The sequence below is a fragment of the Haemorhous mexicanus genome, chromosome 8, assembly GCF_027477595.1.
Source record: "Haemorhous mexicanus isolate bHaeMex1 chromosome 8, bHaeMex1.pri, whole genome shotgun sequence".
NCBI lineage: Eukaryota > Metazoa > Chordata > Aves > Passeriformes > Fringillidae > Haemorhous > Haemorhous mexicanus.
In genome coordinates this window covers 11,408,175-11,423,557 of record NC_082348.1, presented here as the reverse complement: position 1 = coordinate 11,423,557, position 15,383 = coordinate 11,408,175, and the positions used below count along the sequence as shown (strand labels likewise).

General features: G+C 41.7%; 1 protein-coding gene across 6 annotated transcripts in view; it reads right to left on the bottom strand.

Annotated features, from left to right (window-relative positions):
- CLASP1 (cytoplasmic linker associated protein 1) overlaps positions 1 to 15,383 on the bottom strand; it is a 169,878-nt gene that overhangs the window by 142,063 nt on the left and 12,432 nt on the right. The gene's annotated exons all lie outside the window — the stretch shown is intronic.

Below are 15,383 nucleotides of genomic sequence, written 5' to 3'. Positions count from 1 at the left end.
AGCAGGCAAGAAAGCTCCAGAGCAGTCTTGGCCCCTAGAGGCAAGCTACCTAATGCACCTGCTGGTGCAGCAATCAGGGGAGGGGGAACAGCTCCACATGAACCTCTACCAATGTTGCAGTAAATACACTTAAATCTTGAGAGCAGTTTCCTTCCCATTCAGTGGGCAGAAGGGAGGCAGGGTAAACTGCAAGCCCACTTCCAGATTTTCCCTGTAGTATTGCCTCACTACTTCATCTGTGAACCAGGAACCAATCCTCAGCCTTAATGCCTGCTGACTAAAGAACATAGCATCAATATTTAAACCAGTCAAATTCCCTTGACAGAAAGCAACACATTTATGCCATGTCTATTGTTCAGGCATGTAGGAGCAGCAGGCTTTAATGATAGATTTAGCCATTTTGTTGGTCTGAAAAGTAATTCCAGATACTTTCAGATGAAATGCACAACAGAATTTTAAAATTTATATAAATCTCATTCTTCCAAAATAATTTTATTTTCTTTTGATCCAGCATCAAAGGCTTTCAAGATATGTATATCATTAACTATGCCAATCAGAAGAGCAGTGAACCTGCAAACCAACTATTTAGTATATGTTGAAAAAGCATGCACTAAGTATTTCTAAATCAGACCTTGCAAGATCAGGAGAGAAGCAGGGAGGTTCCTCATAACAAGCAGGACTTTCAGGAAATTTTATACAGATTAGTTCTAGTGAAAGCTTTAGACATCAGGCATTAAATAGCATATATCTATTGAAGGAGTCCATGCTCCAACCCAATTATTCTGGGCAAACACAGAAGATGGCACTACACAAAGCATGGGCCACCACCACAGGCCCAGAAAATGACAAAGACCGTGAAAGACAGGCTCAACTGTCCATAGTGCAGCCAGATCACCTACTGCTCACCACCAACAAAAGAGCATAAGCAAACAGGGAATCTGCAGCTCCCTGGGAATGAACATTATTGTGACTCTCCTCTTGCAGACTCCTGGTGCATGTGCACAAGCTTGCTTTCAGCAGCAACTTGAAGCTCACAGCATTAAGGAGAAAATTAGCTGTGCAAGTCAAATAACAGCACGTATGCTTTTCAAGTTTCCTTTTCATCTTTTGATGCCAGATAAAAGTAAAAAACAAGATTCATCTCACAGATATGCAACTGTTCCAAAAATGAGCACTGAACAGCAGAGATTCAAAACAGGTACAAAGATGAAAACAGTATCCATATGCAGGTTAAGCATGTCATCCACAAACACTGAACCTGCCAGTGAGAAAGAGAATGCTTGTGGCAAAGAACCTCTTTCAGCTCTATGTGGGTTCACTCCTTATCTCCCTCCCTGCCAAGCCTCAAACCTCAGAGGAGCAGGATGCACCCTTAAGTTCTTGCAAGAATGTGGATGCGATCAAAGGTCCTGGAACAGCTAAGTATCTGCTGCTCAGCTTTTCCAAATACCTCACTTTCAGCTCTCACTTGCTACAGAACAGTAACCCTTTCAATACAATGACACAACCCCCAACTGGAAACTCAGCATGAACCCAAGCAACCAATGCTCTGGACAAGGACAGCTCTCGTGACTGAAACCTTAACCTTAACTCCAAATCACAATCCAGCTTGTAATGTTGGTTAGTCAGCTGCTCTCCTCAGATGCTTAGACCTAGAATGATTCTATTCAAGTCAAATGAGATAGCAGATTTCCCACAAAATAACCAAGAGCAGATTTCAGGATGTCAAAACAAACATTGTCTGGAAGCAGAGGGAACCTCACACCACTTATCTAGGAAGTAGAAAGGAAACAGCAGGAAGAAGAGAAGAAAATGACTGAAAACAATATCTGTCTAGCATCAAGCCACATTATTTTAAATAATACAGGCAGCAAAAACTATGACCTCTTTATCCTACATTATTTGCACCGGTAACAGATTTTTAGAGGCAGAAGGACCTCATTAGATCAGTTAATCTGATATCCCATGTAATACAGTACATGAAATCCCAAGCAGTTCCTTCTGCACTGAAACCAATTATTTTCTATTAATAAAGTATTTCTTCTGAAACAGCGTTAGGGTTTAACTTGATTTAAGATCTTCAAATCAAATAAAGGAAGAAAATCAGAACTAAGAATTGTGATCAACAATTTATTTTTTGCTATAGATACAGACAATCCCTATACCATGGTAAAATGCAGAAAAACATAAGCATTTTTGTCATCTGCCAAAAATGGACTCCCCACCCCCAATTCTAAAGCAACAGTTTTCAGCCTTCTGAAACATACAATGATCTACATACTTTATAATAAGGATGTGGATCTCTACAGAGCAAACAGAAGCCCACAGACAACAGCCTCATTTCCTTCAAGTTATCTCTATAGCTCCCTAAACAATAAACCAAGTTCCACGTGGCTGAGAGCTCACAGCTTCAAAACTGGTGTGCTCCTCCAAGAGCGCAAAACAGCAGAGGGTTGGGTTGTTCCCATATCCATTCCTAGGGCAGTATTAAAAAAAAAACTGTAATAGCCCAAGATTTTTTTCCCCCATCTTCTGTTGTGTAAGATTTATAAAAAATAGCACATTTGGACAATGCCACATTCACAAAAATACCAAAGTAACTAGCACAGAACCCAACATTTCTGATATAAATTCACATATAACTGATTTAGAAAAAAGAACTATCGATGTGTTGTTACTTTAAAATCACTGAAACTATCACATGGAAATACAGATTCAAAAGCTTCAAATAGTGGGAGTGGAAAATCAAATTTCAATCACAAACTCTGACTTCCGTAACAAAAGACTAAACAAGATTAGTTATCCCCCCCATTACTCATTATTAAAGGAATGCCTCAAAGGAATGTCTCCCAGAAAAAAAATCTCCATAAGAAACAAAATTCACATGTAAATTAATCCTTATTAACATGCACACAAGTAACGAAGGCATGTTATTACCAGCGTTTGAAGAGTTCAAACTAAAAATAAACAGACATCTTTCCACACATTAGAGGTGGTACTCTTCCAAAATTCTGTCCCATCTCCAGAGAGCCTGCACATGGCACATTGCAGTAGCTGGGGTCAATCTGAGTTTCCTCAACTTCAGTGGCAGCACAATTTGGCTCCTAATTAAGTTCCAGACTTCCCATTGTCCCAACCCTACCACACCTTTCCTGACTAAAAAAAGCAGGTTTTAGAGCATTTTTGTTTTAACTGTTCCTCAGCCAAGTTTGGCTGTAGAGCCATTTTCCAGCACACATTCACTTACCAGAACTGCTTCTCTCATTTATCACAAGTGTCCCTCTGATCCCTGGAAAACAACCTCCCAGTAACACACTTTATTTTCATCCTCCCAGTCTGAAGATGACAGGCTTCAATGGTGATAGCCATGCAGAAAACAGAAGGAAGATAAACAGGCTCAGGGCATCTTCTTGACATGCCAGAAATTTTTCCTGGCTCAACTCCCACCCTGATGAACACCATCTAAAAGTCCTGCCCTTGGCCTCTCCTCTTTGCCTATGATTCCCTTATCCCAGTTTAAAAGACACACCAAAATCTCTCCTCCTGCTCTCTTCCTCTCAGACTGCCACATGAGAGTCACCACTGGATATCTTCCCACAAGGATAGCAGAGTCTATCCCATGCTCATCTTTCCCCACAGCTCCATCTTTTCCCAGATCAGCAGCTCCTTTCTCCTCCAAGCTCCTGGCTCATGCACACCTTCAGATTCCCCAGAGGGCTTTATCCAAGTCTTTTGAACTGCCAGAATTAAGCTGTCTGCACAACAACTGGTTCTTTGACACAGGGACACTTGCACAGCTCCCCCCTCTTTCTCACTCTGTCTCTCACCCACCCAGAGCACAGCCTTTGCTCAGCAGTGTTTGAGGGCTGCAGCTGCATCAAATGAGCCATTCTGAATAGGAGCATTAAAACAGCCAGACCACCTGAACCACCCTTTGTGCCAACAGACTTATACTGTTTGACTATTGATCTTGGAATCATCACAAAACACACTCCTGCAAAACAATTGTGATAAATATGGTTTCTAGTTAAAACACAGAGAACACCACATGGAACCCTAGAGTACCCACACAGAGTATAAACTCCAGTAATTCATCCTGACTCTCTTGTCGAAATCGACTTTCCCTTCAGCTTATTTCCCTCCTTTACATTAGCTGAAAGAACTGGGGAGCCCATGGACCTATGTGACCTAGACAACTTCACTACTACATCATGAAAAATCTGCTTTCCACAGACAAAAGCCAGCAAGCCACCCTCACACCAGCTATCACATGGGTTAGTTTTGTAACAGAGCTACCACCTAGAAAAGTCACCAACTCTCGTTCTTAAGTGTTTGCCCAGCTTCAGCACAATCTGCCACAATTCTCATGCACTATTTCCTCCTGAAAATGGCACCAGAAAAATCAGAAATGCCTATCAGAGAGCCATCAATTAGCATCAGCCCAGATACCTCGGTGATAGCCCAATGAAGGATAAACAGCTAAGACCATGTTAGTACCTAGTACTCAAGATCTCTCCCTGATAGAAACCTGAAAGATACTTAAGTCTCTAAACTTGCATGCAGACCTAAAATCCAGCCCATTTCCTCTGTATTAAACAAGTTCTCACATGGTTCTCAGCAGCTCACCTTTCTGCTATTACAAAGCCTCTCCCTTCCACCTTTCCCAAATGTATGCCCCAATTTGTACTGCTGCTCCTGTAAGGGAATTATCTTACAGATACCTTTTTTCATAGATGATCCTTCTTTTCACACCACCATCACTCTCTAGCTGTTCTGCAAATTGAAGTTTCAGATCTCCACCTTCAAAGCACTGTCATTTGGTCCAAGATGTCAGCTCCTGCCTTTCCATTCATCATCAGTACCAGTTCCCATCAAGCCACCTCTAGGTGCAAGTTTTCACAGCACTTTTCTCCACACATGCCCTCCTGCTTAGGAAACCTTCTCATTAACTTTCAGCAGGCTTATAGAACAGGAAATTCCAGAAGGAAACAGATTAAACTGCAAGTAGAGAATGGGACCTGACCAACATGAAGAAAAAAGCAGAGTTCTTTGAAGGCAACAAGAGAGTTCAGATCTTGATGGGGATTGAAGCTAGCAGTCTTTCACAAGCAAACCTACTCACATAACTTATTCATATTCCAGTAACATTATGCAGGTAACAACTTCCCAAAGACCTAAAGGGAAAGAAAGTAGAAGAGGCAGACAGGAAAACCAGGAAAGCCACCCATACAGACCTGGAATAAAAGCTCAAGCCAGACAGACAAAATATTCCAATCTGTAAGAGCATGCAGCTCCCAAAACCTGTGTGCAGTTTCAGCTTTCCATACCACATCCAATCCCTGTGTGAGAAATTCCTTCTGGAGGTCAAGCAGTTCAGCCAGGCACAGAACAGCAGCACAGCACAGCAACGGCACCCTTCGTGCCTCAGGATACGACACTGCAGTGCCCCTCTGAGCATCTCAGAGTTAATCAAGGTACACAACTGCCTTCACCAAGGGCTTAATTTACAAAAGTAGGAGTGTACTTCAGTATTTGCACAAGGATCTTTCTGTCCACAGCACTCGAAACAGGTGAAAGCACACACAAACACACAGATTATTGAGTAGCATGGGGTTAAACAATTTGGTACATTCAGGACTGATTCCATCAACTATGAGCAAACAGAATTCCCTCCAAAACTCAGGTGCACTTTTAATTCCAACCTGAAAGCTCAAGGTGTCTATATTTACAGAGCTATTACAGAAACTGGAGTATGAACAGGTCTGGCTCCATCAGACAACTCTGATGATGGGTGTACATCAGTAAAAGCCCATAAAACCCAGCTCCGTACCACACTGAACGAGCGGCCACTCTTTATTTAAGCTCCCAACAGTGAGACAAAAAGTCCTCCCAAATTGTTAAAAGCAGAGATTTGTTCCATGTCACTGCACAAGCACTGATGCCTCCATTTGCTGCAGGATTTCCAATTAGACCCAACTCAACTCTGTCACTTGATATTAGTCAAATGGAGTCATGGCAATACAAGGCAAACTCGCTGTCTTTTAATAGAGCGCAGTTCTAAAAGACACAAAGAAAATTAGTACAAAGAAATGATTCCTAATACACATTTCACAGTAAATGCAGATATTACTCAGACAATATAACTTCAAAACACACTGAATTGAAGCAATTTTAGGTTTCCCATTTGCTGTTACCAGGTTCTCAACTACCAGCTGACTGGCACAAACACTCAACACTGGCAAGGTGATACCACCGCAATTCACCTCACAATGCTTCCACATCCCAAAGAAATCTTGCCAGCCTTCGTGCCTGTGTGCACGTCCTGCCTGTAGGAGCAGAGCTCCCACAGGAAGGACATGGCCAGGCTGGATGAGGCTTTGAGCACCCTGGTCTAGTGGAAGGTGCCCCATCCAGTGGCAGGGGGGCTGGAACCAGATGATGTTTAAGGTCCCTTCCAACTCAAGCCATTCTGTGGTTCTATGTCAGAATGGGACTCTACTGTGCAATTTTTCATCATTTCCACAAACTTCTCTCCAAGAGGTTACTTCTAGAGAAGAAAAAGCATTAGTAGCCACAAAAATTCTCTCACACTTAATGCAGATTCAATCCTACACATTCTTTCCTCTGGCCAAAATCCCAACCACACCATAAAAAATTATCAGGCTCTCCACAGTCTGATAACTGAGAGTCTTTGCTCTGATTCTTGAATACTCAAATGTTGCTTTGTTTTAAAGTTCCATGTTTAGCACAAATGAAGAACTCAGTAGGTTTTGCCTAGTTAAAAAAGATACCTCATCTAGAAAGAAAGTAATGAATGATTTGTGGGAGGGAACATTCATTTGGAAAAATTTAGACTACATGTCTCCACTGTGTTCCCTCCTACATTTAATGATACAGCCACAGACCAGACGACACATGGGATACAATTACATGAGGAAGCTTCATACAGACTCACACAAAGCACAGTTCAGCCATCAGCTCTGAGCAAGGCAAGCTGACTGTGCTCAGCCTCAGTTAAGCTGTCACTTGTACCCTGGGTGACTCAGAGTCACCACACAAAACTGCTGGCATCACTGGCATCCCAAAAACATTTACATGGGAGTCAATTCATGTAAGCATCTCTGACACTGGGACACTTAGTAGTTATCAGCCAATAAATTCTGCTAAAAAACAAGTAATAAATAAGTTTTAGGGCCTTGACAGTATACAGTGGTATGGTGGATGAAACTAGAGTGAGTCCAGAGGCCCCTGCAACTTGAGATAGCCTGTGACCCTAAGGGCTGATCCAACTGCCATATAGATAACTCTACCTTTCTGTTCCAAAATGCACCTGCTGAAAAAGGAGGGCTGCCAGAGCCAGAAATGCACATCTGAAACACAAAGGTAACCCTGCAGCAGACTACCTAAGTCCCATGGGCTGATCTTCCAAAAAAACCCATAGGTGCACTTAATGCTAAGAGCATATCGGAATGCTTAAAAAAAGTATTATCAGGTATTTTCCAGTCCTATTTTTAAGGAAGAGATCATTAAATTGTTGATCTAATATTCATCTATTCTTTTTTCACCCACCTTCTAAATTCTTTGGCCAATTTTAGCAAACTTCAACCTAATATGTTAGCGAAAACAGAGATATCAAAGATTATATGCAAATACAAATACAATAACCAAAAGAGATTCTACTGAAACATAACCTCAGCATGAGGAAAACTAAAGCATGAGATACCAGCAAATCTACAAAGAAAAAGGCAAAGGAAATGAGGCTTCATACAACTTCCCTACTTACAAAATTACTTAATTAAAACTAGACTAAATCAGAGGCAACTAGAGCCCACTGACAGTGGTACTTTCAGTATACTATTTTTTCATGTGGAAGTTCAAAGGGTGAGACAAGGATGGCTTTTCAGACAACTTCAAGGAATATTCCACAAAGAAGACATGGAAGAATGTGCATACTTTCAGTGGAGAAGCCAACAGTTTGGTGCTGGTGGGAGGACCCTGGGGGCTGATGAGTATTTCTTTCAGCATCAAGAGGACAACAAAACTCCACTGAACAATTTAGCGACTAGCGAAAAAATCAAGGTCCCAGTAAATCCAGCACTGACACTAACCTTCCATTCAGGTCGTGTCAGGGAAAGTGAGGATTCACTCCTACTCACCCTGCTACCTACTAAACAGGAAGGCAGATGGGTCCCACATGCATATAAATGACTGCTAATTTTACTCCAGTGGTAACAAGCACAGTATGAACAATCTCTCTAAGTCACTTTGGGATTTCTGAGGACCAAAACCAGTACACTGTTTAAAATATTTTAAAGTGTTCAAGCAGTTTAAGGCACAGTATCGGTATCATATCTGTTCTACCACACAAAGGACTGAAACAAAATTGCCCTACCACTACACATAATCCTGTTACTCTACATAAACTATTCAAAATCATCACAAGATCTATCCTAAAACCAAATGTCTTGTCCTTATCTGTTCATCTCCAGGAGCTTTCCAATGTTCTTTCTGCAGGCAACTTTCATCTGACATGCAGTCTAAATTTACTCACAGCCAGTTTATACCCATTCGTTCTTGTGCTAACCTTGCCCTTTAAACTAAAAGTTCTTTTCCATCCCTGACAGTCACTCCTCTGATGTATTTATGGACAGCAGTCATATTCCCTGTCAGCCTTCATACTGTAAACTAAACAAGCCAAACCTCTTAGTCTCCTCTGGTTAGGCAGGCTCTCCAATACCCTGAACACTCCAGTAGCCCTTCCCTGCACCTGTTCCAGCTTGAATTCCTTTCTTGCAGACAGGCAACTAGAACTGTACAACACATGCCACAGAAGGGCCCAATAAGGCACTTTACAATAGCATTAGTACACTCTTATCCCATGAAAATAAATCCCCAATAATCTGCCTTTTCCACCAATGCATCAGCTGTGACCCTTAGCCTGCAGTGAAGCAATACACACCAAGGTTTTCTGAGACCTGGCTAACTCTGTTAGACCTCTAATAAACCCTAGTGACAAGACTGAAGTGCTGCAAATGAAACACTACACCAGCATTAAAGGAATAGCTTTATCCTCTCAATTTAGTAACCACAATGGTTCAGTCTGTTGTGTGTTGACCCAGACTCACAGTCCCAAACAAGAGTCTCTTGGCCTTGCCAATGCTGAGGCAGTCACTCTTCCAAACACACAAGAGAAATCATAGCTAACAAAACAAAAACGTAAAAAAACACACAAACAAATACACACCAAAAACCCCCCCTTCCCGCCTAAAAAAACCCACATGCCAAAAAAACCCAACAAAACCAAAACCACACACACAAAAAATTTAAAACACTAAACAAAAACAAGAAAAAACCAAACAAACAAGAAAAAAAAATAGCCTCAGACAACTTTTCTTAGTCCCAGCACTAAAATCCTAAGGGAGCTTAATTTGGTCAGCAAACAAAACCAGAGAATCAAATCTCTACAAGCCAGAGTGATATGCAAGGGAGACTTTTACTTTGTATCTCAAATTTCCATTTATTTCTCACCATCCACTATGGGCCACCAAGAGACAGGATATCAAGCTGTCCTTTAATTAAAACTCTATGTAAGTGTTACAATTACACTCAGACTACTTTGGTTAAAACAAGTGAGATGGAAACCGTTGGAGGGGGCTTACTCAGTGTGAAACTCTTGGTAGGTTTAAAGCATCTTCTTATGGTTTATAAGGTTGCTGTGTTTCAGGCACTTCTGGGACACCTGAGGACTCTGCTCCAGGCTTCAACTACTTCTGAAACAGGTGACCCAAAGGAAATACACTTTGGTTTACATAAGGTACCTTTCTTCTCAGGGATGGGGTTATTTTCCCCTCCAATTCATGAATAAGCTTTGGCTGTTGAGCTTTAAAGCCATCGGAAAAGAGGTGAGACCTTGAATGTGCCACTATGGAAACAAACTTCTGTCCTAATTATTTCAACACTCTGTCTCCACTCTGCACGTTCCCTCGGGATCCTGTAGGTTCTCATTATTTGTATTTGATTTGGTAATACCTTGGTAAAAAACTGAGAGACTGTTCTTTAGCATACTCAGGATCACAAACCTTTTGTTTTATGCAACCAGTAGCACATCCACTTTGTGCATAAAATAACAAGAAAGTATTACTGCTGCACTAGAGTTCTTCCCACTACAGCCCGAAAAGGACAATCCTTCCTGCTACACCAGTCATTATTACCTTTTAGGTATGAAGAAAAACCTACAGGGGAATTCTAAATGCTGACTTGCTAGAGCAGGTAATTTTTTCCCTGCCCTGAATCCAAAGGTCTGAAACTAGAACTCAATTTGATCTATTCCAGCTGCTACAATCTTCTGTTCTCCACTGTACCCTCTGTGGCACTCCCCACACGGCTGATACCATAGGGCTAAGAGCTGCACCATAATCCAATCAAATTACCATGCAGAGCAGTTAAGTGTTGGGAAGGCAGGTCCAGCTATTAGAGACAGAGAAAAAAACAACTGATCAGCTGGACTGGGAATGAACATCAATGCCTACAGGAAACTGGATATCCTGGAGCCAAAACTCTGCTCTTCCATAAGTTTAAGGCAGGAAAACCCACCTATTAGGAGCATGCCAGCACAGAAGCCTAAAAATAAGGACTGGGCACACTCCACAAATGCAGTTCAAACGGTCTTGAGCCCTTCCTAAGGTAACTCTTCTCCCCACAACGGAAGTCATCAACAGCAGTTTCTGCCACAGTCCCTTTTGCAATATGGGCATATGCAAGGAATGGACTGTACTCTCAAATCCAGATCTCAAAATCACTTTTCCTCCATAATCCCTCTCTCATGTCTTTTGTACATCAAAACTAATTTAATTCATCTTTATCAGCTTCATGATAAAGAGTGATGAAAGCAGTAGCTGAATGCATACATTACTGATCTCCATGCACCCCCAGCAGCTCAAAACTCAGCGGCAAACAGCAGCTGCTTGGAAACCCTTTACAAGTCTCTGTTTCTTCCACAGATGGTGAAGTCCTTTCCCTCCGTGCCTTAAATACTCAACAAAACACACTCACCAAATTATCATATCAACCCATAACCATGCATGATAATTATGTCTTAAATCAGGATTTCTTCTACCGAATTTCAACCAAAATAAACACGGTATAGAGAACAAACGTATGCTTATAGTGAACAACCATTCATCAGCTTAAGTAACTCTAATGGATGTCACTTTAAACTAAGCCTGCACCATCTGTTCTACCCCTCAATTAGCAAGGAAAAAAAATTATTCGATACACAGTTTAAGAAAGCCAGCTAATTTATATAAGTTTTATTTCTCTTCAGCTCAGTGCAACATGCTCTTGTAATGCTTGATATTCAGAAACAGATCAGAATGGAAGGTTGCTTTCTCTAATGCTATTAGGAATTTTGTCAGGGGAAATAAAATATCTGAGCAATATTTCACCACATCAAAAAAATGCTCATTAACATCTTACATTTTACTTTAAAGAGAATGATGTCTCTCTCAGAACCAAAATTAGCTGGGAACTAAACAAATCAAATCTGAAGTGCTACATACATGAACACAAACAAAGCTCAGGACAGAGCCCTGCTCTGACAGACTGAGTCTACCAGCACAGCAGGAGGCTGTGGATGTGTCCTCAGACCCGGGGGTCTGTTAACCATGTCAGTTCCTAACTCACCTCTCAGAGGCAAAACCTAATCCTACATAGGCTGCTGGGCCTCACACAGACCTGGCTGCACCGGGACAGAGGGACCATTCCATGCAAGGTGAGATACTCTCCTTGGAAAGCAAACCCTGTCCAGTGAGAGCAGTGCAGTGCCAAAAAAATCACTACTCATGAAAGTGCATGAAAAAAAACAAAGCTGCATCCAATTCCTTACTGCAAACCTCCATCCAGTTTCCCTTCAAGCTGGCCTCTCCTACCACTCTGCAACAAGTGAAAACACTGAATAGAATCTCTCTTCAGTATGTTGGACCCTGACCTGCCTGAAGGCTCTGTCACCACCAATCTCCCTCTCGGATGTTTGTCTAAAAAATCCTGCAAAAATAAGAGCTATTTCCACTGGAAACCTCAACTCCACCAGCAAAGGCAACACATCCCAGGGAAAGAGGTGCAAGAGACCTCATCTCCCAATACTGTTGAGGAGAAGCAGGCAAGAGAAGGTCACTGCCAAACACTCTCAGTTCGCCTCTTGGAATAGCAGGCTGGTTGAAAACTACTTTAAGATCCTGGACATATTACTTTACATTATGCCTTAATTTACATCATGGTTTGGGTACTGAGAAAGGCTCATCAGCCACAGATGAGCCAGGAGATCCTGCACACTTAACATCCGCATGACTAAATAGTGCAGAAGCAGCTCAAAGAGAGATGGCTCACCAGGGGATTACTGACGATTTCAGCTCTCTCCCCTTGCCATAGGATTGTGGAACCTGAGAGGACATGCGGAAGCCTCTGATACTGCTGTGCTGTTTTGCTTCATGATTTAAGACAGACAGCTCTGTGCAGGCCTTAGTTATTGTTCAGATTCAAAGCTCAGCAAAATAACTCTCTTTTATGCTTAGTAGGGGAAGAAAAGGAGTCAAGCAGAACCCCCATCCTGAAACAGCACAGACCAAGCAAACAAAGCACAAATGAAGAAAGAGACCAGAGGCAGAATTCCTCTTTGGCCTAAAGCATCCTGCAATACCTTCCCCAGGTCAACCGCACTGGTGTAATCCACAACTCCTCGTGCTCACACAAACACAGGCTGTCTGCTATAAGCAACTGTGCTCCAAAGAGGAGTAAGAGCTCTCAAAGAGAATTCATCTTATCACTCTGCACCATTCTTATGTCTTCTACCTGTAAGTACAGCTGAGAAAACTCAAGCCTGCAATGGCTGTTGGGTGCAGTTCAAGCACACTTCTAGCAAGCATAAACATGCAAATGACTTTGCACTGGACTTCAGTGCCTTGTTTCATACAATCACCTTTATGTTTCCTTGACTTGAAAAGAACCCTGAACTATCCAAGTGCCTTCTGCACTTAAGACATCTGGCTGTTACAAAGCAGGGACCAGTGATCAGGTGACAAGACTATTTGTTAAGGAGTTTTAGAGTACTGAGTGCTGTCAGAAGTATGTTAGGCCTCACTATGTTTTACACGTGCTGTTTTCCACAGACTTGCGACAGCACCAACCAAAGAAAAACATATCTGCCCTCCATCATTTTTTTTCCTGAATCCCTTGGGAAAAAAAAGACTCCATTATCGGCAGTCATGGTGCTGAGGTCAAGGACTTCACAAAGTAGTGTCATAAAAAATAGAAACAATGTACAAAAAACCAACAAAGCCTAAAAAGTTCAACGATGGCCATGACATACACAGATCAGACTTGGATGCCAATTAGGGAGATAAAGCTTGAGTCCTTCCTGTAAAGATGCCATTTCATCACCAGTTCAAGCTCCTTTTAACCCAAACTAAACTGGTTTGCCTTAGAGATGCCTCTTCTCTGGTTCACTAATGTTTCCTTGGTGATAACATATAAGCACAAATGTTTAGTTAGAGGAGTTCTAGACAGGCAGGAGCCATGAATCCACTGGATGCTGTCCAGCATAAGGCTCTTGTTATCCACACTGTCTTATTCTGAGAACACACACTATATTGGTGAAGTGCTAGGAAATTTCAAATCATGCAGATGATCTCAATCTTTGTTTTAAACTGATACTTTTTCAAATGAAGAGACTGAGGTGAGAAGAGAAACAGACTACAAATATTCAGCTTCTTCCACTGCTAGCAGACCACTGCAGTTTAGCTCTCCAGATGGCTGTCCTAGGGCAGTGATGCTTAGCCTTTCACTCCTAAAGTTGACACACTAATTCATGAACTGGATCAGATGACACCAGCTCCCCTATGCTCTCTCACACCAGACAAAGCTGAGCTTCAGAACCCCTGCCCCACAAGGAGTCAGGGAAAAAGGCAATAATGCAGATGCAGCACTAAAACAGAAGGAAGAGACTGGCATAAGAGGGTGCACTAAGCCTTGGCTGGATCCTGAAGCAGACTTCACCACATCACTGACCTTCACATAGCCAGCTTGCCCCACTCAAAGGCTTCACATCTTCTACTGTATTCATTCACTGAGAAAACACCCTCCAGACATCTGAGACACGTCTCTGTTATGCTTACTAGAACTTATTAATCACAGCAAATGCTATCTATAGAACACACACATTAATGAACAGCCAGCTCAGCAGCATGAGTTCTGGAACAGTCACTACAGTACAGAAGTGCCACCAGTTTGTTACTGGAAAATGAACACCACAGAGATCATTATAAGCATGTAGTTTAACAGACAAAAGATTGGGAAGAGAGAAAGTTATCTGAATAGAAATTCTGCAAACTAAGTGTGATACTGGGATTGCAAAGCACTACACAGCTCTATGATCTATACCGTTTCATGAAATCCATGCAACATTTTGTAATAATTTCAATTTTACTATGCTTGGGTTCTTCCATTGAGAATCATGGAAGTTTGTAAGAGAAAGCCAGTTAGCAGGAAAAGGAGCAATAAGAACATGTAATACTCTCAGAAAATTATGTGTGCACTGCTTGTTCACAATAGCAAGCTAAATATTTCTCTATGTGTTCCACCAGAACACATTCTCTGTTCAGACCATATTAGCTCTGGTGGTTTGGTGACAGCGTTTTTAGTGTTTGGGGTTTTTGTCCCCTACATGCCAAACAGCTTCTACAACAGCTGCTTGTTGACAAAAATGAAAAGAAAGAAATGCAGTTGTGCAGAACACTCTGCAATGTCACAACCACCTCCCAATCAAAATTTCTATTAAGCATAATTCCAAATGAATATGATGAGCTCCAGAGCACTTACAACTTATACAGCCACTCCTTCCTCCACTTCTACAGGTGTGAACTCCAGTGCAATCCCCACCTTAAGGCCCAGCTCTGTAAGAACTTTCACTCTGAGATTCCCCACCACTTATCAAAAAGGAATATTATTACGTCCCATACAATAGCTTCAGTACTTTATTAGACTTTCCAGAGAGCCTCATGAACAGACCAGGACAAGAGTTTTTCCAAGTCACAGCTGAGAATCCCTCCCCACTCCCACAGTACCTGGCTGTAGGAGGACTTCCTCATTAAACCTGAAGGGAAATAAAGTAACTTGGCAGGGATAACAAGGCAGTGGAGTTCCATGTCCTACCAACTCATCTCAACATTATCAAATTCAAAAGATATATACACACATTATCTTTCTTGAGCTAAGTACAATTCATCTACCATTTTGCCCACAGAAAACAGTAAAAGTCTAGCAAGATTTAATGACAGTGAAAACAAATGCAGTTTATATATGCTTTTTTCAGTTTGATTAAACCTTTTAGT